The 23426-nt window shown below is 53.4% G+C and overlaps 1 protein-coding gene and 1 long non-coding RNA gene across 3 annotated transcripts in view; one reads left to right on the top strand and one right to left on the bottom strand.

The window, feature by feature from the left end:
- SHISA6 (shisa family member 6) overlaps nt 1–23426 on the bottom strand; it is a 133399-nt gene that overhangs the window by 78404 nt on the left and 31569 nt on the right. The gene's annotated exons all lie outside the window — the stretch shown is intronic.
- Nucleotides 643–23063, top strand: LOC146765832 (uncharacterized). The gene is made up of 2 exons (XR_014949347.1): nt 643–1511; nt 19818–23063. It is a non-coding gene; the product is annotated as an uncharacterized LOC146765832 (long non-coding RNA).

The following is a 23426-nucleotide window of genomic DNA, read 5'->3' as shown; positions in this document are numbered from 1 at the left end:
GATCGCATTCACCCTACTGCCAGGTACAAAAGGATCAGAGAATTGTGGGGTTTTTAAACTGGCTGCTCCCTTGACCCAGGGAATGAAAGTCTTTGCCAAAATACCTCCTTTTACATCTAAAACTCAGCCTGCATATCAGTACTTTTACATCTAAAACTCAGCCTGCATATCAGGACTTTTACATGTAAAACTCATCCTGCACATCAGTACTTCTGGATTAGCCTTTCTCTCCTTGCACCATCCAGAAACCTCCACAGATTTCCCTGCTCAGAAATGACGTCCGCTCTGCTGCCCATGGCAGCTCGGATCCCAGGGAAGAGCTTTTCCCAGAGCAGCTCGGGCTGCCGTCCCCCATCCCGCCCCAGCACCGCTGGAATTCCCATTCCCAGCCGGGAGTTTCCCGTGCCGGCAGCGGTCCCGGGCTGGTCCCCCCGGAGCTCGCCCCGGCTGCCGAGCCTGGCGGTGGGATATAAAAAGCTGGGCATGGACGTGTGCCAGGAGGTAGTAAACAAACGGGGAGCTCTGTTTTCCCTCTGCCTTGCGCTCCCGAGCCGTGTCTGTGTGGGGAGGAGAGCGCCCGGCTGCTCAGCCCGGCTCTTTTTGGAGCTGAGGCGAGCAGGGGCTGTGATGCGCCCGCTCTCCGCAGGGCCGGGAGAGCAGCGGCTCCTCCTGGACTCTGCATTCAGGCCGGGGAGAGACACGGGACCGAGTCCCGAGCTGCCCTCCGGTCTCGCTGCCGTCCCCAGGGCGCGGCAGGATGATGGAAGGATGGATGGATGGATGGATGGATGGATGGATGGATGGATGGATGGATGGATGGATGGATGGATGGATGGAAGGATGGATGGATGGATGGATGGATGGATGAACAGCCAAACATATCGATCACGGCGTGCAGCGCCGGCAGCCAGCTGTGCTGGCAGCAGGCAGGGGGCTGTGCTGCAGCCAGGCACACGGCAACCAGCGGGGATCGCAGCAGCCGGCTTTTAAACCGAATTTTATTCCCGGCCACCTCCGTGCGTGTCCCCGCGGCGGCCAGCCTGCTCCCGGTGCCCGGGCAGCCGTGCCGGTGTGTGCCGAGTGTCTGCAGCCTCTGCAGGGCTGGGATCATCCCTGCTGCACCTCTGCAGGGCTGGGCATCATCCCTGCTGCACCTCTGCAGGGCTGGGATCATCCCTGCTGCACCTCTGCAGGGCTGGGCATTGTCCCTGCTGCACCTCTGCAGGGCTGGGATCATCCCTGCTGCACCTCTGCAGGGCTGGGCATCGTCCCTGCTGCACCTTTGCAGGGCTGGGCATCGTCCCTGCTGCACCTCTGCAGGGCTGGGATCATCCCTGCTGCACCTCTGCAGGGCTGAGCATCATCCCTGCTGCACCTCTGACATGTGTCTGCAACCTGCTGCACCTCTGCCAGCCTGTGGCACCGTCCCTGCCACCAGAACACCAGGACAATGCAGCGACCCTGGCCCAGGGTCCCAAAGGCTCCAGGACCCCCGAGCCCGAGCAGCCAAGGTAAGGCACCATCCCCGTCATCCGTGGCTGGGCGATCAGGCAGGAGGAGGAGGAGGAGGAGGAGGAGGAGGAGGAGGAGGAGGAGGAGGAGGAGGAGGAGGAGGAGGAGGAGGAGGAAGCAGAGGCCTCTCAGGCGCAGCAGCTGCAGGAGGGAGGGTGTGATCTGCCGTGGGAGGGATGCAGGGATGCTGGAAGGAGAGGGGGGGATGCCAGGCCATCCATCCTCCTGCTGCCGGCTCAGCCCCAGCCCTGCTCCCTCCCAGCCCCCAGCTCCCCTCCCTCCAGGTCTGATGGCATCAGGGATGCTTTCAAACCTCTGCCCCGTCTGTCTGCCTGGATCGGGAGCCAGTTTCTCCACAGGAGCAGATCCTGGGCCCCAAACCAGGCTCAGCATCCCCTGGGAACCCACCCAGAGTCCCAGAGGGGACAGCAGGACATGGCCACGCCGATGCCCACCAGGACAGGGACCCTCGGCCTCGTGGTCACCCACAGCACCCAACCTCCCTCTCCTGTGTGCTGCAGCCCCACAGAGAAAGGGCACAGAGCTGCTGGAAGCTGCTTTTCCCGTGGGACCCCCTTCCCAAAGCCCTGTTTCTCTTGTTCATCTGTAAATCGTACAGACTAAAGGAGGCAGAAGCAGCTCTCGCCTCCTCTGACAGCAGGGGTGCTCAGCCTTCCTTTGGAGGCACCAAAGTAGAGATAAAAATAACCCAAACAATGCAGAGGAGCTGCCTGTCCCTGTCTGAGGCCGGGGCCAAGGCCGTGCCCTGCCTGTCCTCAGAGCAGCTTTTTTAGGGCTTCACATTCTCCTCCAGCTGCTCCCTTGACCTTGCCTCTGCACATGTAGAACTGGCCTCCAAGGCAGGTCCTTGTCCTTTAGATGCGGTTCCCTCCCCACAGGGATGTTGTAGAGATGTTTTTGGATGTCTTATCCATGTCCTGCTGGCTGCAGAGCCTGCCTGGAGGAAGGGTTAAACCTCTCCCTGGCTCTGGATCAGCCTCCTGCTGGCCTCACTTGGTTTCAGGTGGTTTCTCCAGGAGGAAATGTGTGTGCAGGCCCTGAGGCTCCTCTGCAGCTGCTGGAGAAGGCAGCTTTGGCTTCCACGGGCACACAGAGCTCCACCAAAGTGGGCCCCTCCGTCTCCTCCTGCTGCCCTGGGCTCTCTGTGGCTGGGAAATGTCTTTTCCACTGGTGGTGGATAATAACAGCTGCAGGGCTGCAGGAGGCAGGGATGGGTTATGTTTGAGGAGCTGTTCTCCAGAGCTGGAGCCTGTCTCCGGGCCAGATTCCTACGTGATGTCAGATGAATCCTCACCCTGTCACCTCGTGGTCACTTGTTCTCCCTTTTTTCAGCTTTGGGCACCTGCAGAATCGTTTGCAGAGTCCTCCCAGCTCTGTTGTGTGAGGTTTTGTTGTCATCCAAACTATTCCAGAGCCAGGATGGGGTGGATATTTTCCTTGGAGCTGCTGGTTTGCCCCTGAAGCATTCAGGCTGCTCCCCAGCCAGACAATTCCCTGAGAGAGGGATTGTCCCTGCTCTGCCACCCTGGGCATGGGGACCTTTCACTCTCTCTGCTCTGCAACCTTATTGTCCTTTGCTGTCACTAAATGATTATCCCTTCAGCGCCAGGGATCTCCATCTCACTGAGAACAGTTCACTGAGCACCACAGAGCTCAAAAAAAGCCAAGCTCAGTCCAAGTCAACAAATAATGGCATCGGCAAAAAATCACCCCTGAACAACCAAGAGCAAAACCAGCCAAGGAAAGCCCAACCCTGGATGAAAACTGTGCTCAGATTTCCAGTCCAGAGCTGGGAGATTTTAAAGGCAACAAAACCGCAGAGAATTCTTGTGAGAGAATCTGGAATCATCAGAGAATTCTGGAAGGGTTGGGTGGGAAGGGCTCACCTTACAGCTCAGCCCTGCCATGGCAGGGACACCTCCCACTGATCCCAGGCTGCTCCAGCCTGGCCTGGGCATTGCCAGGGATCCAGGGGCAGCCCCAGCTGCTCTGGGCACCTGTGCCAGGCCTGCCCACCCTGCCAGGGAAGGATTTCTTCCCAAAATCCCATCTAACCCTACTCCCTGCCAGTTTGAAGCCATTGCCTCTTGCTCTGTCGCTCCATCCCTTGTAAAGTCTCTCTCCATCTTTCTTGTAGCTCCCTTCAGGCACTGGAATTAAGTAGAATCCCTTAACTTTAATCTCCTTTGTTGTATGTGTTTCATCTACAGAATCCATCAATAATTATCAGTATTAATTAATTTCCCACAACATCACACTGTTCTAAACTTGCCCAGAAATGCATCTCATCTATAAATGTGCAGGAAGGGACGGAAAGGAAAGAGCTAAAATGAATCAAACAAACAATGAGTTTAGCAAATGATATTTTTAAAAATTAGAAAGGGAATTAAGATTGAGGCAGTGCCTCAGCTCTACCCCCTGGTGCCCTAAGGGATGGTGGCTCGTTATTTTGATCCATTTGTGATTTAATTTGCTGTGTAACACGGCTCCCATCATTAATCCTTGGATTTGCTTGGAATTCCACTACTAAAGAAGCCCAAGAGAACAGGTCAGGCTGGAAGAAAATCAATTTTTGGAGACCTTCTTGAGGGACAGTTTATCAAGGGCTATTTTTACTGGAGAGAAGCCCCATCTGTTTATTTTTTTGTAAGTTCAGTTCCCTACAGAAGCGTGGTAAGATGCTGGATCTCTCCAAGACCTCAAGAGCAAAGGCTCCCAGAGCCTGATTTCATCCTCAGGATTCAGGACTGTGGCAATAGCCAGAAAATCCCAAGTGCAGAAACATCCACGTTGCACTAGAGAGAAGATTTCCATCACGAAAGGCCAGCTGTGTCTCCAGTTCACTGACAGGGTTGGAAATGTCCAGCCAGGAAACTCTGAACCCTCCATTTTCAGTAAATTGGGGTTTTTGGAGCGCTCTGAGGAGATGGGAGGATTTTGAAACCTGCAGGAGCTCCATCAGGAGAAGCACCCCCGGCACACGACTGGCTGTGCCAGATAAATCAGAGGAAGGAGAGAGGATCAAAGGCTGGGGATGAAACCTCCCAGTGCCCTTCCTTCACCCTCACAAGTGGGAGACTCCTCACAGACCTCAGGGGCTGAAACAATTTTGGTGTGAGCTGCAAAGAAGGGACGTGAGGATCCCGAAGGGGTGGGATGTGCTTCATCCACCGCTGTGCTCCTCATCCCTGTGATTTGTGTAGATTTGGAGCACTGGAGGAGGCAGGAGAAAAAGCCACCAACTTCATTCTCTTTCATGCCTGTCCCCAGCAGGAGAGGCTTGGTAAACAGGAACTGGGTCGCTCCCTCCCTCCAGAGGAGCTGGTGTGAGGGAAACAGTTACAGAATAATTATGCCACACAGCCACTAGAAAACGCCTTTTCCCAGCAGCTTCTGGGGACACATGGGAACCTCTTTGGCTTTTCAAACTCAAAGGGACTTTGCTTAAGTCCCCTTCCAAAGGAAACTGCTTCAGCTCATTATTTGCAGACAGCATCTGTCACTTTTCTATGCCAGTGGCTGCTGATCGTCCTCAAAGAACATTGTACAAATGTGCAGACTGCTGTGTGCTGAGAAAGGGCTGCTATTATATCAATTTTCCACTTGAAAGCGGCAATAACAGCAAATAAAGCTGGAGCCACATGACTCTGCTGGATCTGGGGCACTCACGGAGCCGTTCCCCCTCCCTGGAGAGCTCCCAGCACAAACTGGTTCTACTGGTGGGCACGGCAGAGCCGGGGGGACCGGCCCTGTCCCCCTGGGGACCTGCCCAGGGAGCCTGATACCTGCAGGGCCAAAGCCCCCGGTGACCCCTGGTTTGTCTGCCCTGTCCTGGAGGCCAAATCACCCCAAAATTCAGTTCCTGTGGGATGGGGGTGTGATGGACACAGCCAGGCCTTGGCCAAGCACCATTGGAGCCCAGTTATGGAGCCCAAATCACCCCAAAATTCAGTTCCTGTGGGCTGGGGGTGTGATGGACACAGCCAGGCCTTGGCCAAGAACCATTGGAGCCCAGTTATGGAGCCCAAATCACCCCAAAATTCAGTTCCTGTGGGCTGGGGGTGTGATGGACACAGCCAGGCCTTGGCCAAGAACCATTGGAGCCCAGTTATGGAGCCCAAATCACCCCAAAATTCAGTTCCTGTGGGATGGGGGTGTGATGGACACAGCCAGGCCTTGGCCAAGCACCATTGGAGCCCAGTTATGGAGCCCAAATCACCCCAAAATTCAGTTCCTGTGGGATGGGGGTGTGATGGACACAGCCAGGCCTTGGCCAATAGAGCATTGGAGGTGTCCTCTCCTGTGGGATCAGCAGGCACTGAACCCACAGCTCATTTTCCAGACACATGGTGGTGTCTGTTCCTCCCGGAGCCCAAATCACCCCAAAATGCAGCTCCTGTGATATGTGGGTGTGATGGACATAGCCAGGCCTTGGCCAAGCACCACTGGAGGTGTCCTCTCCTGGATCAGCAGGACCCACAGCTCATTTTCCAGGGCTGCATCTAAAAGAAGGACAAAATTGAATAATCTGCTCCTCTGGAGAAGTCAGCAACGGGGAAAGTCAAAGAAATCCTGGTGAATTCTGCCCCTGTGACCCTCAGCCCTTCCTGGCGGGTTTGTACAATCCCTGCACTCCCCAGAGCAAGATCCAGATCCCTCAGGGTGATCTCTGCAATTCACATCTCTGCTTTTCCTAGGGAAGAAAAATTGGAGCTTTCCCGCAGAGGAGACATTTCAATTTTCATCAGTTAAAAATCAGATTGCTCAAATAATGGTGCTGCAGGAGGAGGGATGAACCTTCTCCCTGTGACTGGCAAGTGCAAATGAGGGACATCACCTCCTGCCTTCCCATCAGGGTCCCCAAACTGGCTTTTCCCTGGATGTGGGGACACGATGGCATCGCATGAAATGCGCCCTTTGCAAGGAGCAGCTCAGACCAAAAAACCATGCCCAAAAAAGCCAGCTGAAGGCCATTTCCCTGGAAATGACCTCCCAGGGCACAGGGAGAGCAGCTCATCCCACCCTGCTCCCAGGAGGAGAGGAGGGGAGGGAGCTGCAGGCCAGCGAGGTGTGGTTTGCCAAGTTCTGATTTCGCACCGACTCTTCAAAAATGTTTGTGGAATGGTTGTTAGAAGGTTGGTTTGCTCGGAATTTCAGAAGTGCATTTCAGTGTTTCCATACCAAATGGATTTCACACAACATCTCGAGTTCGTTTAAAAGGCGTTAAATATCTGGATGTTTTTCAAAAGTTGAAAATTCCTGTTTCGGTTCTGTCACAGCTCATCTTTTCCATTCATTATGTTTTGCTTAACCTTTCGGAGAAAAATGCCGTCATTCTCCCAGGGCTTCTGCAGCATTCTAATGGGAAGTGGCAGATTTGGAGAGTATCTATGGATTTCAGGGAACAATAATCCCATCTCCCTCGTATCAGACTGCAAACGGCCACTCCATGTGCTGGACCTGCTCCAAGGGATCCAGACTGAGAATTCGATGGTGCCTTTTAAAAATCCAGCCTAGTTCTGCTCGTACTAAAACCAGGGTCAGCTGTGCTGCTGGCTTCAGTAGGACAAGGTGGATTGGTGGTCCCAGATGTCCCAGTGCAGGGATGTGCTGGAATTTCCCTGGCAGCAGGGCCAGGAGGGGATTCTGTCTCTGGAGACCCCACCTGGAACAGTGCCCAGCTCTGGGGTCCCCAACATCAGCAGGAGCAGGAGCTGCTGGAGCAGCTCCAGAGGAGACCTGGGAGGTGCCAAAGGGATGGAGCAGCTCCCCAGTGGAGCCAGGCTGGGAGAGCTGGGATGGTCCAGCCTGGAGAGGAGAAGGTTGTGTGGAGAGATCAGAGCCCTTCCAGGGGCTGGACAGGACAAGGGGGAATGGGTTCAGACTGAAAAAGGGAAATTCAGAATATTGGGAAGCAATTCCTGCCTGTGAGGGTGGGCAGACTTCACCACCTCTGTGGGCATCCCATTCCATTGCTTGGCCACCCTTTCTGTGGAGAAATGTCCCCAATATCCAACCTAAACTTCCTGTGGTGCAGCCTGAGGCCATTCCCTCTCCTCCTGTCCCTGTTCCCTGGGATGAGATCCCAAATCCCCCTGGCTGTCCCCTCCTGGCAGGAGCTGTGCAGAGCCAGAAGTTCCCCCTGAGCCTCCTTTTCTTCAGCCTGAGCCCCTTCCCAGCTCCCTCAGGAGTTCTCCAGCCCCTTCCCAGCTCCCTCAGCCCCTCCTGAGGCTCCAGTCCCTTCCCCAGCTCCATTCCATTCCCTGGACACGCTCCAGCTCCTCAATATCTCTTATTCTCAACATCTTTCTTCTTCAGCCATTCATTTATAGCCTGGGATTTGGGAAAATGGCATCTGAGTGAAAGGACACCTGTCAGGGATGAACACGAGCAGGGTAAACACCTGCCTGGCTGTGTGTGCTTCAGGAGGCACGAGAAAACATCACGGGCACCGGGGAAGGCTGGGAGCTCTCCCAAATCTTTGGGCAATGTGGCAAAGTGACCTTGGCTATCCTGCAGGGCGGGGGCTGGCTCCTGAAGCTGGACGAGGATGGTGCTGCTGTGGCTGCTGGGATTAGGGCTGGGAGGGCTCGGGGTGAGGCCGGCTCCTCGCAGGGGCCGCGGCAGCAGCCGGCACGGGGGAGCTCTGAAGCGAGGCAGAGCATCTGGCTTCCTCCTCTGAATCATGGCCACAGCAGAAACAGCATAATGAGGAGACAAAAACGCTGCTGTGGAACAGGAATAATGGCAGTAATGCGATAATAGCAATAATTACAGCCCTGGTGTTAATTGTGGTGGTGAGAGGGTGCTCGGCAGAGCTGGGATCAGGAGGGGAGCACAGCCCAACAGAACAGGTGGCCTCTCCCCCGTGGGAGTGGGGAAAGTGGGCAGGAGGGGCTGCAGTGTCCCCAGGTGTCCCCAGATGTCCCCAGATGTGCCAGCAGCTGGATTGTTGGGGGGTGGGACAGGAACCACAGTGGGGTCACAGCTGTGGCTGTCCCTGGGCTCTGGGAGAGCTGCCCTGAGCACCAGCAGCCCCGTCTAAAGTGATAATTCCAGATTTTTTGTTTGTTTTAATGGAGGAAAATGGGCCAATTTCAATCCAGCCCAGCCCGAGCAGAGTGTCTGATCTCAGACTCCATGCCTGACTCTGGGCCATCACAACTCTCACGTGTTGAAGGGGGTGTACAACATTTTCTGTGCCACCACCACTGAAATTCTCAGCACTTTGGGGAACAACCCCCTGTCCTGAAACCACAGAGTGCAGATCAAAGCTCTGAGCTTCCTGAGGTCCCACTGAAATCCCATTAGTCAACAACAGTAATAATAATAATTACAAATGAATCCGAAAATTCCAGAATGGTTTGGGTTGGGAGGGACCTTAAAGCCCACCCAGTGCCACCCCTGCCATGGCAGGGGCACCTCCCACTGTCCCAGGTGCTCCCAGCCCTGTCCAGCCTGGCCTTGGGCACTGCCAGGGATGGGGAAATCTTCCTTAGACAAGTCCTGAGCAATCCCAGTCCCTGCTTTCTGCTGAATAATCTGAATAAATCTGAGAGTCCTCACCTGCACTTGATATGGATAATTCAGTGCATCAGAAGGCAGCTGCCACCAACTGTGGACACAGCACTGACCCTGGCACAGGGCTGGGATCACCCCAGAGGTGTCCCCAGGGTTGGCATCACCAGGATCACCCCAGATGTGCCCCCAGGGCTGAGAGGATGGGCTCTGCCACTGTGAAGGGTCCCTGAGCAGGGCCTGGGCACTGCACCCCTTGCTGTCCCTTCTGTCCCCCCAGAGCAGGCAGGGCTGCTTTGGGGCTGGCTCCATCTCCTGAGCTCAGCCCCAGCCTGGCCCCCTTTGCCTCAGGTGAGCCCCACCGAGCTCAGGCTGAGGCATCAAAGCTCACAGGGGTGTTTTGGAGGCCATGCCCTGCTCAGCTGGAGCTGTGCCAGTTATTCCTGCTGGGCATCAGGGAGAACTCGGCCTGAGCTGTGCCTCTAAGGTGGGCAGCGCTGGGAAATCAGCTCCTTTCTCACCCAGGGAATAACGGGGAAAGGCAATTTCTCCTCTGAAGGAAAAGGAGATGTAGATGAAAGCCACACATTTTTAATGCAAATGGTATTTTCAAGGAAAAAGTGGGAATGTTTTATTCTGAACTTGTTGCTATTTCCATGGTTTTATCCCCCGTGTCTTCTGGCTGGGTGTTTTTATTCAGCAGAGTGGTTTGTGTGTGAGTGCACCCGTGCATGAATAATTGATGTTTTCTTCGTGGGACTGTTCACTACCCTCAACCTCCTCCGTAATCCTCTGATTTGGGCATAAATGTGTTTTCCCTGGCTGCTGGATTGGTCTGACCCCAGATTAATTCAGAGCAAGGGTGACTTGGGGACTAAAGTGAGTGATGACTGTGGAAATGGGGAATGTATTCCTTATGTTAATGGGCACGTTCCCTGGCAGAGCCTAAGCCCAGCACTTGAGAACCTTCTTCAGGTTTTATTGTCTCTGATGAGATCGTGATTCACACCGCTCCAGCAGCTCCTCAGGAGCAAAAGCCCTCGGGGAGAGGAGCTGGATCCGGCAGGGTTTGATGCATGAATCCGGGTTTAATTCATTCCAACAGAAAGAAAAGTCCCCAAATGGGGATGGGGACAGTGACAGCCTGGTCAGGGAGGAGCCTGAGGGACCTAGAGCATCCCTAGGACAGGCAATCCACAGGGATACACTCTAATTCAGAGTTTTATTGAGCAACTTTTGGATGTTCAGAGACTTTGCTCTTTGGTCTAAGACTAAAATGTTGGGGGGCGGGGGGAAGCTTTGGATGTTCAGAGCTTTTTGCTCTTGGGTCTAAGACTAAGAAGGAGAAGAAAATATTTTGCTCTTTGGTCTAAGACTAAAAAGTAGAAGAAAATATTTTGCTCTTTAGTCTAAGACTAAAAAGTGGAAGAAAATATGGACACCCTGAGAGCCCAACCAAACCCTGCTTGAAATCAATTAAATGGTTAATAAAATACAGGCAAATCCTTCCCTTGCTATTTCGTACTGGGAAAATGATGGAACTTTTTTTTTTTTTCCCTCTGAGTATTAAAAAAGTAAAAAAAGAAAAATCCACCTTGAGAGATACGGGAAGCAGGGAAGGGTTCAGCCTAATTAATTCTGTTCTTCAAGTCATTATCACCTAGCAGCAGGTGAAGAGGAGCCGCTAGACAGACGGATCCCGAGGCTTTGGTGTTCCAGCTACCCCAGAGATTACCCAAAACTCCTCCCCACGAGGATGCCCGTGGGGAAGGGACGCCTCTCCCTCAGCACACGGAGAAGAAGGGGACAGGAGGAAATGATTCTGTGCCTGGTTGATTTTGCACCAGAGCATTGCTGAGTCCGTGGCAATGCAAATGTCACTGGAATTTCCCTTTTCCAGCCCTCCCTCACACAGATGGGAACACTGCACTTGCTGCGTGGGGCTTTTTCCCTTCCAGGACCTGAAGGAGCCACAGGAAAGATGCAAAGCGATTATTTTACTAGGGATGGAGGGACAGGACAAGGGGAAGGGCTTTAAATTGAAGGAAAGTAGATTGAGATGGGAGATTGGGAATTAGGAATTGTTCCCTGGCAGGGTGGGCAGGCCCTGGCACAGGGTGCCCCTGGATCCCTGGCAGTGCCCCAGACCAGGCTGGACAGGGCTTGGAGCACCTGGGGCAGTGGGAGGTGTCCCTGCCATGGCAGGGGTGGGATCAGATGAGTTTTAAAGTCCCTCCCAACCCAAACCATTCTGGGATCCTGGGATTCTTTGGCTCCCCAGAGGATCCTGCTCTGTGCCCCCTCTCTCCCTCCCCTGCTGCCTCCTGCACCCCCAGCCTCACCCAGCCCCGGGGCTGGCTCAGAATGTCCCTAAGCCCAGATCCTGCAGCTCCTGCACCTCCCTGCCAGCCTGACCTGGGGCTCAGCTTCGATTTCCACCCCCACAGCTCTGGGGATCCTCCAGAGCTCCAGGACTTTGAGCTGGGACCCCTTGAAAGGGGAATGGCTCCGTTATCCCCCTGCTGCCTGGAGAGGCTGCCTGGAGCAGAGGCTGGGCAGGGGGAAAGAATAATCAGGGATTTATCAAAAGGCCTCAAAGGACACACCTCGGGCAGCACAAGAGCCCAGCCAGGGCTGCACCCAAGGTGGGCCCAAGGTGGGCTCAGAGGCAGGAGTTGTCCCACTTTGATGAGTTCTGGGCCATTCCCACACAGGGTTCAGTGCCCAATTCCAGCTCCAGGTGCTGCAGTCCCACCCTCCCAGGCTGCTCTCCTCCATTCCTGCTGGTTGCACTTTTTGGGGCTGGAGCTGCAGCTGTCCTTGGTTGTGGGGCTGGAAAAGGATTGTTGTGTGTGCCTGAGCTGTGAGGAGAGCTGCTGGCACTTTGTGTGCAGCTCAGAGCTATTTCCCAGTGCAGTGCAGGAAATAAATAAAATAACTAAAATACAATAAATAAATAAATAAAATAACTCTGCAGTTCAGAGTTATTTCCCAGTGCAGTGCAGAGCTGGGAAATGTGAAAGCTCAGACTGAAGGCATCAGCTCTCGTGGCAGTGCCAGCCTCCTCTCCAGCCCTGGCGAGGGGGGCTGGATGTGGAATCCAGCTGGAGCTGCTGTGTCCTGGGTGGCTGCAGCTCCTCCTCAGGCTCATCTTCCCTCACGGAGCTGCCCTGGAACCCCACCAGGATGGGGCTGGTTCAGCCCCTCTGCTCTGCTGAGAGGGGATAAACCCAGCCCAGAAGGAGCAGAAGCTGCTGCTGGCACACACCAGAGCCCCATCCCTGCTCCAGCAGGCTCTGCTGGCCTGAGGAGCTGCCCAGCCTCTGGAATTGTGGAGCTGCCCAGCCTCTGGAATTGTAGAGCTGCTCAGCCTCTGGAATTGTGGAGCTGCCCAGCCTCTGGAATTGTGGAGCTGCCCAGCCTCTGGAATTGTGGAGCTGCCCAGCCTCTGGAATTGTGGAGCTGCCCAGCCTCTGGAATTGTGGAGCTGCTCAGCCTCTGGAATTGTGGAGCTGCCCAGCCTCTGGAATTGTAGAGCTGCTCAGCCTCTGGAATTGTGGAGCTGCTCAGCCTCTGGAATGTGTTGGGAGCCTTTCTCACCTGTTGATTTACCAGGTGACCTCCTGTGATCCTGTGCACAGCAGGTTTGTTATCTGAGAAGATGCTGATAGGAGCACTGGGGTATACCAGGGATGGCAGCACCCAGAGTGGATTATCCCCATGCTCCTGGGACAAGTGATTCCTCATCAAAGGGATTTTGCACTCCTTTAGAAAGCGAATCCTGGAGTTACAGCATCAGTACTGCACACTTCCTTTCCCTGCAGCTGGACAGGGCACAGCTGGTCGGAGTTTGGCTGAACTGGGATCATTCCAGGGGTGTCTGGGGCACCCAAACCCCCTGACTGCATGGGGAGCAGCACAAAGAACCCCTGGAGTGGCACCAGTGCCCTGTGACACAACCTTCTGCAACCCAAAATGCCCAAGATCAGCTGCAAAAAATAACCACGTGGGTCTGGACTCAACACCCAGAAAAGATCAATTCAGGAAGGAGCCAAATACAGAGGGCAAGGAAGAGGAGCCAGGAATTTGTATTCCCACGACTGAGGAGATTTATCTGCATTTCTAGTTAATAGAAGACATTAATTGATTCATGTTTTTTTATGTCTGCACGCTGAACTATTTCTGTCTGGAAGGAGACACTCTTAAATGGAATGAGTCAGAGCAGACCTGTTATGTCACCCTGGGACCCTGAAAGACTTGTTAATAGCTCTGAAGAAATCAAGTTGCTTCACAGGGCTATTTTCTCTCCAGACATCAAAAGCAGAGCAAGAGAAGAGTAGTTCTGAAGGCCGAAAATGATTTTTTTGCACGGTCCTTTGCATTTGACAAATAGCAACAGGATAATCAAAGAGCTTTGCTCTTCACAAGACACTTCCACAGACGTCCCAGCAGGATTCATCCATGCAGCCAAACAGGAGCTCCTGGAACGGGCTAAGGGAAGTCCTGGCAGCTCCCAGCTCCTCGATTCACTTCCTCCCAGATCCACTTTGCAAATCAAAAGAGAAGCAAAACTTCTTTTTCATCTTTAAAATATTTAGAAAAACATAGGGAGGCATTTCTCCCTGGGAGGGTGGGGAGGGAGTGGAATGGAATTCCCAGAGCAGCTGGGGCTGCCCCTGGATCCCTGGCAGTGCCCAAGGCCAGGCTGGACACAGTGGAAACTGTCCCTGCCACTGGATGATTTTTTAGCTTCCCTTCCAAACCAGCCCATCCTGGAATTCTGTGACGTTCCTCCAAGCCTTTTTTCCCTAAAAATGCACCATAACAAACAGCCAGCAGCCCCCCAAAGTCCCTCTGAGGGGGCTGCAGCCAGGACCCCCTGGGAAAGGAGGAGGTGTGGGGCAGGGGGCAGTGCCAGCTGTGCCCTCCTGCTCTCCCTGCCAGCATTCCCTCCCCTCCTTGGAGTTCTGAGGCACGGCACCTATTTTAGAAGAGGGTTTAGAGGAGAGAAAAGCAATGGCCTGATCTGTTTATCTCCAAGTCAATCAATTCCTGCAGGAGGAGGATGTGAACAGACACAGCTCAGGGAAGGGCCGAGCAGCTGGAAGCTGATGGACTCCGTGCTACTTCTGGAGGGATATTATTTGTGCTTTCAGAGCAGAACTACAGAGGCACACATAAATCCCCCTTCTCTGGGAAATTGTCCTTTATTCTGCTCCCCGCCAGGCACTCGGGGTTGCTGCAGCAGGTTTGTGACAGAAACATTGTCCCTGCTGGCTGCAGAGCTGCTCAGGGAGCTGCTGGGACAGGGTGACCCTGTGGGAATGGCCAGTCCTGCTGCAGGGCTCCTGCACTGGTGGGACCCTGCTGCAGTTATTCCCTGTGGTAAAAATGCAGCAAAACCCAGTTCAGGGGAGAAATGATGATGCCTGCTCCGTATCAGGAGCTGAAGGATTGCTTTATTAAAACTATACTGTATTCTCAGGGTCTGGGTGTTGGGATGACCCCAGGAGTGTAAAAGTCCTCATTTCCCACCCCTGCAGCCAAGGAAGGAGTCTGAATGTGCAGCCTGCAGCTGTGACACCTGGAGAGGCTGCCTGGGGCAGAGGCTGGGCAGGGGGAAAGAAGAAACAGGGATTTATCAAAAGGCCTCAAAGGACACACCTCGGGCAGCACAAGAGCCCAGCCAGGGCTGCACCCAAGGTGGGCCCAAGGTGGGCTCAGAGTCAGGAGTTGTCCCACTTTGATGAGTTCTGGGCCATTCCCACACAGGGTTCAGTGCCCAATTCCAGCTCCAGGTGCTGCAGTCCCACCCTCCTAGGCTGCTCTCCTCCATTCCTGCTGGTTGCACTTTTTGGGGCTGGAGCTGCAGCTGTCCTTGGTTGTGGGGCTGGAAAAGGATTGTTGTGTGTGCCTGAGCTGTGAGGAGAGCTGCTGGCACTTTGTGTGAGTTCAGAGCCTGGGGAATGTGAAAGCTCAGACCGAAGGCATCACCTGAAGCTGCAGAAAGGACAGGAAGCCCTGAGAAGGAAAAGGTGAGGGGCCACCGAGCTCAGCCTCAGAGCTGTGTCCCCTCAGCAGAGCCTCAGGGCTGTGGGGTGACACCTCTGTCCCCACCCTGGGCACAGGGAGCTCCCAGGGTGACCCAACCTCCCTGAGCAGCTCCTCAAGGAGTCCCTCCCAAAGAATTTTGGCAGATAAACTGGGCACAACACACTGGCTTTGCTGGAGCAGTAGATTTTTGGGAGTGCTCAAGCTCTCCATCTGCCCATCTCTGACCATGTTGTTGTGGAGAGATCACAGATGCTTCAGAATCCCAGATCCCTCTGCAAAGTCCCCTCTCTGCTGCCAGGAGTCTCCAGCTCTTTTCACAATATTTGAATTTCTTATTTAAACTGGCAAGCAGGATTAAGAGTGAACGCAGCCCTGCCAAAGGCCCATGATCCAGCTCCAGGGTGAGCCTGCATTGAGGCTAAATCCCAGTTTGGGGAGAGAACCAGCCTGAATCCTCAGTGACACCATAGCAAGGGCTCTTTATACAACGGTTCTTGATCAGAAATAGAGAAAAACACGTTCTTCAAAGAGGAGCCTGTGGAAGCAGCTGCAGCTGCAGTTTCACAGACAGCTGGGCTGTACCTGCCAGCTCTGCCCCAGCTTTCAGCTCAGCTTTCAAAGGTATCTGCCAAAACATCCCCCAGAGCTGACAGACTGCCTGTGAGAGGGCAGCCAGCAGCAGGCAGGGCTTCTTTCTTCTCCCCCCAGCCACTGTCACTCACGTTGTCACCCTGTTTTGCACAGCAGGAATCAGTGGGGTGAAAACCTGTGGGATTTACCCCGGCGTGGGGACAGGAGGCCCTCAGCAGTGGGGAAACTGAGTCCCAGACTCTGGGTGTGCCACACACAAAGCCAGGGAAGCCCTGTGAGCTCCCAGTTGCCAAAACACCCGGCTAATCCTGGCTGTGCACACCCAGAAAGGCACTGGTGGCCTTTCCCTGCCTCAAAGACAAGAATTTGGCTTCCACTGTCTCAGAGAGAGAAAGAAGAGACAACCCCAGTCCTGTCATGGAATCCCAGAATCACAGAATCCCAGAATCACAGAATCCCAGAATCACAGAATAATGAGGCTGAAGAGACCTCCAAGATCATCAATCCAACCCATGCCCTGACACCACAACCAGACCATAGCACCACGTGCCATGTCCAGTCTTTTTTTAAACACATCCAAAAAAAAGCCCCTTTGATCAGGCCAAGTCAAAACAGCCAGAATCAATGGATGGGTGAGCAGTGGGGTCTCCAGGGAACAAAAGGCTCCTTTTCCATCTTGCAGCTGGCTCTGGAGCAGCCCCAGGGATCTCCTGCATCCCCTGGCCCAGCAGGGATCCACGTGCTCCAGCCTGTGGCATCTCCCTGCAGGTCCAAGGAGAAAGAGCTCCACAACAAGTGCAGCTGCCAGCCCTGTGCTCGTTCCCCACAGTGTGGGACACGCTGGCTCGTGTGGCAATGCTGAGTGAGTTGGAGATGGGAGCTCTGAGCTGCTTTAGATGGTGACATTTATTTTCTTATCTTCTGCCTAGGCAGGAAGGGTGAGTTCTGCTCACGTCTTCACCACATGGCTCACAAGGTCACAAGACCCTCAGTTACAAGATCTTTTAAGGAGTTATTGACCAATAAAACACTACCAACAAGGATATTTATGTTTTTAACCCAATCCTTAAATATTTCATCTTATGGACTCATGCTACAGTGTGAGCTTCCTTAGCCAATCTTGTTGTGGCACACAAACCTACAGTGCTGCATTCCAAACTCCTTGTTTACCTTTGTAACTACTTTATTTTTTCTATATTTTAAACTCTAAAAGTCTAAACTTTCCTTTCTTCAGCTTAATGTGTCTCTGCTTTAAACTACAAATCCAGGTTCTCGCTTCCAGCACCTGAGTCTGGGAGCCTTTCCCAAGGTCTCAGATCAAAGCCTGGGTTTAATTCTCAGCTTTGGCTCGCAAAGTTCTGAGAGCTCCCCACATCTCAGATTCCAGCAGAATGTGAGAGCCACTCTGAGAGTCACACATGCTAGAGGGCTTGTTGTACATGCAGGTTAACCCAGTGGGAAGGAATGATGATGTCTGACTCAATTCAGAAGGCTGAATGGTTTCTTTATTATAACTATGCTATAATACATTAATATACTGTTTAAAGAAGATACTAAAACTACAAACCTAGCTTTTATAATTACCATATCTAACTCACAACTCCTGACTCTCTGAGAGCCCAGCCCCCGGTGGGTTGGATTGGCCACCAGGCTCAAACAAGCCTCACCAGAATCCAACCAAGCACTCACCCCAGGGAAACAATTCTCCAAGCACATTGCACATGGGAAAAACAAGGAGCAGAAATAGAAATTGTTTTCTCTTTCATTTCTCTCTGTGAAGAATCCTGAGAGAGGGGGAAATGTGCTGCCACAAGGGCTCTGCCCGGGCTCCTGCCCAGCCTGGGGCAGCAGGACACGATCCCTCAGCTCTGCCACCTCAGTGCTCCCTGCAGGTGCCACCAAGGACTCGGGGGGTTTGGCTGGTGTCCCCCCATCCCTTCCCACAGCACTGCAGCCACTGGAATGTTTTCCAGTGCCTCCCCCTCTCCTCCCACCTGGCTGTTCCCAGGGCTATAAAAACCGGAGCTGTCCGGAGCCTGCTGAGAAATGGACGGGCCACGTCTGAGGGAGGTTAAATAATTCAGAGCAGCTCAAAATGTCCTCTGGCGTCATGGAAATCTTCCTGCCCAGCCGCCAGGCCCCTCTGCACATCCCAATCACCCCATTTCTGAGTCAGTGCAATTAGGTGTGGGGATATGCAAAGCTTGGGATTCATCTGGAATCAGGATGCGGGTGATCTTCAGCGCGCCCACTGCGAGGCACAGGCAAAGCCACCCGAAATTATCCGGGATAAACAGAAAGTGATTCATTGGGATGCAGCGGGCTCGGCCTCCACAGCGCTCATTGATGGGATTTCTAACAAGTGTTTAAGGACCCAGCACGCCTAACCCTCAATTTTTGCAAATCTATTCATGGCAAGTTACAGGTGCAGGTGTGAAAAAAATGATCCTCAAAGTTCTGCCTTTGCCTGTAATCATGAGCCTGCTGCAAGTGTGGATTACTAATGAGGGGGGCAGGCAGTAAACTCCAACCTGGAGCTGATTCACTGCGTGTTCTGTAGCTGTGCTGGGCCCAGGAAGTTGTGACAGATGTAATATAAGACCCCAAAATAACGAATTAAGGGTACGAAACCAGAGCTTTGGGAAAGAAACTGGAGCACAGAGCTGCAAGCCAAGCAACGGGGAGCCAGCAGTGCCAGCAGTGCCAGCTGGGCAGTGGTGGAGGGGGGAATCAGAGCCCTCAAACTGCTAATGAGGAGCAAATTAATAAATCTCTTCTCTCCCACTCATCTCTGAATCACATTTACAGCCACTGGAGCGGCAGCCCCGCTGGTGCCCAGCCGTGAGAGGGGCTGGGTTTGGGGTGCCCGAGGCACAGCAAAGCACAAGCCCAAGTGCTCTGGGGGAGCTTCTGCTGCTCAGTCCCCAGGCTGGCTGTGCCCAGCAGGGTTGTCAGAACTCAAAATGTCCCTCAGACATTTTTGGAGGTTCCGGGCCCAGGTCAGAAGCATTTGAGACCCTGGCAGGCAGCTGGAAACAGCTGTGATTTTGAGTTTGAACATGGAATGATTTACCAACCTTGCAGGAAAAACAAGAAGTCACAAAAGTTTAGATGTGAGAGTAGAAGTAGTCACAAAGTAGAGGGAAGAATTTTTGAGTGCTGTACAGGGGGGTTTTTGGTTTTGTACGTGGGGGTCAGAGATTTTAAGATGGATTTGGGATCTGGGCCTGCCCTGTCCTCCCTCTTTCTCCTTCCTCACCTCCATGTTCTTGGTGATGTTGGCACTCACAGATTGGTTTAGAGTAGAAAATCGCCATTTAATATAGGCAATAGGCATTGGGGAAAACTATAAACATGTAACACGTAATGTCCCATATAAAAGAGAGCAGCAGCCCTGGGTGGGGAGAGAAGAAGCAGTCGGGGTCAGAGAGGATGTCAGGGTGTGTGTGTGCCTCTGCCTGAGCTGTGAGCAAACCACAGCAGCCCCAGAAGAAAATCTTTTAGATAACTTGCAATAAACTGCCTTGAGACCGAACAACAGAGACTGCTGAGCCTTTCTTGGGAAGCTCGGGTGAGAGGAGAGACTTTTCCACCACACGGAGCCACCCCAAACCAGGGATTGCTCCGGCAGGGCTGCTCCTCGCCTGGGGGTGATGCCACACGGGGCCGGGGCTCTGCAGCCCCTGCCCTGCACACCTGGCTCACCCCTTCCCCTCTGTCCTCCCTGCTGGCACTGCACGAGAGCATCCTCAGAGCAAGAAAAAAGAAAAACAAGCTCCTGCAGCTGCCCTGGCTCAGAGCACACCTGCCAGGGAATCCAGGCACAGCCTGGCACCGGGAGGGAGAGGTTCCATTTCTGGAAGGGTTCTTGGGCAGCCTCGGGGGACAGCTGGCTCCTCCTGCGTTCTCCTGCCTCTGCAGCCCCTGCAGGGTCTGGCACGAGCTCCCAGGGAACCAGCAGACTCTAGGGGCAGCTCTGTTTTCCCCCATGAAGTGACCCTGCAGAGGAGTCTGAACCCCCCTGTTCCTCCTGCCTCACTCCCCCTGCCCTTGCACTCAGTTCAACTGGGAAATTCTGCTTTTCCCAGAAAATAACCTCTCTGTTTCTCACACTCTTGCAGAGCTACCAGGAAAATGAAGAAGCTGTCGAGTGCTGACCAGAGGTTATCAGACGCTCCACAGAGCTCCTGCTGCTGTCCCAGACTGCTGAAACTCAGCGAGCTCAATTCCACTGGGAAACTATTTTCAAAATCTGAGACCGGGAGTAAAAAAAAACAACCAAAAAACCAACCAAAAACCAAAATAAAAATCACATTTTTACCCAAAAGCTCAGCAACGTGACGTGGGGTAGGCAGTGGCAGTGGATGTGTTCCGTCCCTGGGCTGCCTGCACCCGTGGCTGTAAATCCCCTGCAGGCTGGGGGGTGCCAGAGCTGGGGGGAGCCCTGAGGGCACAGCCAGGGTGGCACACAGGCAGGGTCGGGATGCTGGGGAACTGGCATTTCCATTGTCCTGGTGCACAGAGGGGCGAGCTGGCTCCCGTCTCCCACGCGCATCCCCGGAGCACGGAACCCTCCCACGGCACCTCCAGCAGCAGGAGCTGCTCCCACGCAGGAACGTGGGAGCCACCCTCCCTCTCTGGGGGCTGAGGAGCCCTGTGCCCTCCCAGTGAACCCCTCACAGGTGCTGCTGTCCCCCAGCTGCCTCCACACGCAATTAAAAGCTGCTACCTCAGAACCAACCATCCAACTCCCTCCTACCTAACCTTGCGTGAGATCAGCCCTGCCCTGTGCCTCACCACGGGGACTTGGACAGCCCAAAGAGCCAGGAGGCATCCCTGGCTCATCCTGGCAGCAGAGGAGCTGCCCATGCTTGGTGGAACAGGCACTGGGATGGCTGCAGAGCCCTGGGATGGCATGGTCCTGTGCAATGCCATGGAAGAGCCCCAAATCCCCGTCCTGCAGGAGCCTGGGCACGTCAGACGTGTGAAGATGCTGATTTGGTATCCATGGTACTTTGGCACGTCTCACGTCTTTGTCTTCTGCCCGAAATAGATGAGCTCTTAAATATTACTCAGCACTTGGAGTTCTGCCACGGCACAGAAGACAGTTGAGAAAACACCAAAAATGTGTCTCCGGGTGCAGAGAAATATTGAGAGAAACTTCACTGGCTTTGTGCAGTGCAGGGGCACAACCCTCTCCACAGGGCAGGGGGAGGTGATTTGGCTGAAGTGGAGGCTCTAACACGAGGGCTGGAAGTGGAAAAGGACAGAACCTGCTCACCTACATAGAAATAAGAGAAAACAGGACTGAACCTGATCATCTACACAGGAATAGCAGAACACAGCACAGAACTTGCTTATCCAAATAGGAATAGGAGAAAACGGCACAGAACCTGCTCATCTCAATAGAGATTGGAGAAAAGAGGACAGAACCTGCTCATCTAAACTAGAATAGGAGAAAACAGCACAGAACCTGCTCATCTCAATAGAAATTGGAGAAAAGAGGACAGAACCTGCTCATCTCAATGGAAATTGGAGAAAACAGGACAGAACCTGCTCATCTAAACCCAAATAGGAGAAAACAGCACAGAACCTGCTCATCTAAACAGGAATAGGAGAAAACAGCACAGAACCTTCTCATCTCAACAGAAATAAGAGAAAACAGCACAGAATCTGCTTATCCAACTAGGAATAGGAGAAAACAGCACAGAACCTGCTCATCTAAACAACAATAGGAGAAAAGAGCACAGAACCCACTCATCTAAAGAGGATTAGGATAAAATAGCACAAAACCCACTCATCTAAAGCCCTGGCTGAAGCTCCCTTACAGGTACTGGGTGGTGACTTCAAGCTGAACTCAGGAAATCTGTCACACAATATTTCCCCAAATCCAAACATTTCAGGCACAGTCCTGACGATGGAGCCCCTCAGTCCTTTGTGGCACCCCACGTCCCCCCTGTCACAGCACAGACAACCAGGTCATGTCACAGACACAGACAAAGCCACACACGAGCACAAGCAGGTCCTGCAGCAGGTGGGAGGTGTTCATCACTCTCAGCACTCAGCAGTGGGGGAGTTTGCCATTAAGAAAGTGGAAATGAACGTTCTAGCACTGTTCAAAAAGCAGGTGTATTTACAGGCAGCTGAAAGGAAAATTCTAAAGCCAGTCCATTCTGATGGCTACAAACAGCCACGGCCTTCATTTCTTGAGAGAACAAAATCCTTTTGTCCCGTTTGGAAAGCACCCTGTGTGTGATGCTGTGCTGGATGGGTGGGCTGCATGCCCAGTGCCCACTGCGCCCCTTCCCTGGACAGGGAACATGCTCTGGGAGAGCTGTGGAACCCCCTGGGCCACCCGCAGGAGAGCAGAGCCCCCGAGCCTTGCAGCCACAGGAGGAGAGGAGGTTTTCTTCTCAGCTGGGAGGAACTGGGGGCAGCCTTTTGTCCAGCACGCTGCTGGGAGGTGCCCCAGGGCTGGGAGGTGAGGGGCAAAGGGCCGGGCTTGCAGCCCTGCTCAGGGACCTCAGAGATCTCCATGGCTCGGTGGAGGCCAGCAGGACACCCCACCCCTCGGAGCATCACTCACTTCACTACCTGAGCCTAAATTCGCTCCTGGTGTGACAGGACATGGCCATGAACTCCCCTGGGATGGGGACAGCTCGTGTGAAATGTCACCCTTGGGTCCCTCCTTGAACCAGGGCAGCGCCCAGCCCACCTGAGCTTCCTCTGCTTCCCTTCCCTCGGTGCAGAGCAGGACTGGGATTGCAGGGGTGGGATTGCAAACCTGGGATATTGCAAATCTGGGATTGCAGGGGTGGGATTGCAGGGGTGGGATTGCAGATCTGGGATTGCAGATCTAGGATTGCAAATCTGGGACTGCAGGGGTTGGATAACAAATCTGGGATTGCAGGGGTGGGATTGAAAATCTGGGATTCCAGGAGTGGGATTGCAAGTCTGGGATTCCAGGGATTGGATTACAAATCTGGAATTGCAGGGTATTAGATAACAATTCTGGGATTTCAGGGGTGGGATAACAAATCTGGGAATTCAGGGTATTGGATCACAAATCTGGAGTTGCAGAGTATTGGATTACAAATATGGGAATTCTGGGTATTAGATACAAATCTGGGATTTCAGGGTTGGGATCACAATTCTGGGATTGCAGGGTATTGGATTGCAGGACTGGGAATTCAGGGTATTGGATCACAATTCTGGGATTGCATGGTATTGGATTACAAGTCCCACGGGTGCTGCCTCAGCCTCAGTAAACTTTATTTAAGCACACACAGACATACACAGACAATATACATATATTTGTTTCTTCTCTGACAGTTCTACAGGACCAACACTACTTTGGATGACACTCGTGGAGAACTGGAAAAAAGTGCAGGAAATGTAGGATTAAAAAAAAAAAAGAAAAAAAAATTAAAATATCAAGGTCTTTGAATCATTTGTGAGTCACGGTCATCCACAGAAACAACAGAGGAGAGTTCGAGGCGAGCACGAGGACACAGCTCCACGCACAGGACTTGGGTTAGGGAGGGATCTCCACGTACTTGGTTCTAGAGGGAGCACAGCAGTCCTGGGGACACACAAGGGCACAGGAGTGGCACAGGAGTGGCACATGCACCCCGGTGGCACCGCCAGGGCACCGGCGGCGCTCGGCACAGGAGGACACTCCAAAAACTCACCAAACAGGCAACGGCATGGATAAACATGGCCCGGGGGTG

This window comes from Lonchura striata, chromosome 18 (genome assembly GCF_050655825.1).
Source record: "Lonchura striata isolate lonStrDom1 chromosome 18, ASM5065582v1, whole genome shotgun sequence".
NCBI classification, from domain to species: Eukaryota; Metazoa; Chordata; class Aves; order Passeriformes; family Estrildidae; genus Lonchura; species Lonchura striata.
Note: the sequence above shows the minus strand (reverse complement) of the source record. Positions and strands in the feature narration are given on the sequence as shown.